This window comes from Equus quagga, chromosome 13 (assembly GCF_021613505.1).
Source record: "Equus quagga isolate Etosha38 chromosome 13, UCLA_HA_Equagga_1.0, whole genome shotgun sequence".
In the NCBI taxonomy this organism is placed as follows: domain Eukaryota; kingdom Metazoa; phylum Chordata; class Mammalia; order Perissodactyla; family Equidae; genus Equus; species Equus quagga.
In genome coordinates, this window is record NC_060279.1 from 15,238,477 (window position 1) to 15,241,320 (window position 2,844).

A 2,844-nucleotide genomic window follows, 5' to 3' on the forward strand; every position below is an offset into this window, starting at 1 on the left:
TCCAAACTGTCAGTCTCCAAACTCAGGAAGCAATCAACGTGGCTAGCAGAGTACTTAGTACTGCGTAAAGCGGGGAAGGGCTGTAAGAGTGGCCCCAAATGCCATGAAGCTTGGAGGAGTGTAAGAGACCTCCCAGTGGGGGTACAACGTCATGTTGAATGTATCTGAACCGAGCCTTGAGGGATGGATAGGACTTTTTGTCTCCAACCTCAGCGCCATTTTGGCAATCCTTTTATTTGTCCCTGGTGACCCCTCCCCAGATCCCCAGAGCAGTTCTTCTAACCCCTTCACCACTCTTTTCAAGTCTCCTACCTGTGCTCCCCCGACTCATTCACTCTCAGCAAATGACCTCCCTTCCTACTTCATAGAGTAAAAGAGGGGCTTTGAGAGAGACAGAGAGGGAGAGAGAGAGAGAGGAAGCTCTCTGGTCTCTTCTTATAAAGGCACTAGTCCCATCATAGGGACCCTACCCTCGTGACCTCTTCTAAACTTAATTACCTCCCAAAATGCCATCACATTAGGGGTTAGGGCTTCAACATATAAATTTTGGGGGACACAAACATTCAGGCCATAACTATAGTCTAGGTCTAAATTCCCTGACATCTCTTGCCTCTCCTCGGCCTGGGTCTCAGTAGGCTCAAAAGAGGGATTGATAGCTGTGAATGACCTCATTTTCCTGACACAGTGCCTTCTGCCCAATAAAAAACACCCACCCTTTCTACATTTTATCCATCCTTACCTCATTCCCATCTGCCTCAGAGGAATCCCCTAGCAGAGCGATTTCTTCATTTGTCCATTGAATTCTAGCCCCTCCCCCATCTGAGGATCTGTGATAAACATCTGAGGTATTTTTTCCTGTCTGTCCTGCATTTCTTTCTTTTCTAACTCCCCCTTCCCCTTTCTACATGCTTTGGGCTGTCAATAATTGGACTCTGCTTTCCGTAGCACAAGGTGGGACCATGACCCAAACGATACCAATTAGAGTCTGTGTCAAGGATGCACAGGGTCACTGGAGGACAGTCAGTTGTACTCTTTTCTCCGAGATTGCCAGCTGTAAGACCAGTGTAAGCCTGGCCATCTCACAGGGAGCGAGCCTGCCCAAGAGCAAGGCTGAGGAGGGTGAGGGATGCCAGGAAATACAGCTGGGGTACTCTAACGGACTGAATGTTTGTGTACCCCACATCCACGTGTCGAAGCCCAGACCCCCATGAGATGATAGCTGCAGGTGGAGCCTTTGGGGGGTAATTCAGTTTAGATGAGCTCATGAGGGCAAGGTCTTCATGACGTAATTAGTGCCCTTACAAGAAGAGACCAGAGAGCTTCCTCTTTCTCTCTCTCTCTCTTTGTCACGTGAAGACACAGCAAGAAGGCAGCCATCTGCAAACCAGGAGGAGGGCTCTCCCCAGAACCCGGCCATGCTGGCAGCCTGATCTCAGACTTCCCAGCCTCCAGAACTGTGAGAAATGAGTGTCTGTTGTTTAAGCCCCCCAGATTATGGTATTTTGTTATAGCAGCCTGAGCTCAGACAAGTACCGACAACATTGTTTTTAAATTTTTGGATTTTTCAGTAACGTGAGCCAAAACCTTTCCTTTTTGTGCTTAAGGTTGTTTGAATTGGGTTTCTGTTGTTTGTCATCGAGAATTGTGAGTAAAGGAGTTCTTACGCCATCAATCAGCTCCTTCTCTCTGCAGTAGCTTTGGTGTCTCCCCTCAAAATTAACTCCTTCCCTTCAGCTATACACATGCTGCAGAGGCCACCTGTCTAGAAAAACTCTCTTCTGATCCTACAGCCACTGCTTGCTCTGCCTTTTTCCCTTCATATCTGCAGGCCAGGGTTGGTAGGTGGTGAAGTTTTTACTAGTCTGTGGCAAAAGCAAAAAAAAAATCAGGATAATGCAGTGAACTTTTATTTTAGGTTAGGTTTATCGAAATACAATTTAATACAGTAAAGTTCAGCCTCTTCACGTATACAGCTCTATAAGTATTGAGAAATGTTAACAGTTGTGTAATTGTAACCACAGGCCCTCTAGGACCACTTCAGACTAACCCCTTCTTATCAACAGAAGGTTTCTGCCGGCAAGACAAAAATTTGCAAGTCACATAGCCAGAGTGTGTGTAGGGGAGAAAATCTTGACCTGAAATGACACCAGAACCAAAGATTCTCCCCCTGACAGAACCAAAGGACCCAGACACAACTGGAACTTGAAAGTCGGACTCTTAACGGAAGCAAGGGGTCGGTTTTCCAGGAAGATCCGGGGTTAAAGCCCCTTCCACACCTTACTGTAGATGTTTAAAGCCCTCCAGTTGGAACCTGCCCACCAGCATCTCCACATACCAGCCTGTTCTCCCTAACCTCTGAAATTTCACCCCAAACCCTGAATCAGGGAGACAGATTTGAGAGGTTTTGCCTCCTGTCTCCTTGTAGGTTGACCCTGCAATAAAGCTTTTTTCTTTTCTCAAAAGCTGATGCTGTAATAATTGGCTTTTTATGTGTACCAGGCAAAAGAACCCCATCTCTGTGCGGTAACCATTTCTGGTGACCAAGATGGGACTGGGTCCTGTGACCACCCGCCTAAGGCTCTGGAACCCTTGGTGGGTGCAGGGTCTTTTCATCACCCCTAAGTGGCTGTGTAGACAGTTTTGTCTAGAGGCTTGGCTGATAGGATTTCTGTTTCCTGCTGTGGCCTAAGTACCACCATAATCAAGATGTAGTATATTTTTGTCACCCCCAAAATTCCCTTTTGCTCTTTAAAGTAAATCTCTCCCCCAGGCCCTGGCAAACACTGATTCAACCTCTGTCCCTATAGTTTTCTTTTCCTCAATGTTAGATGAACAGAATCACGC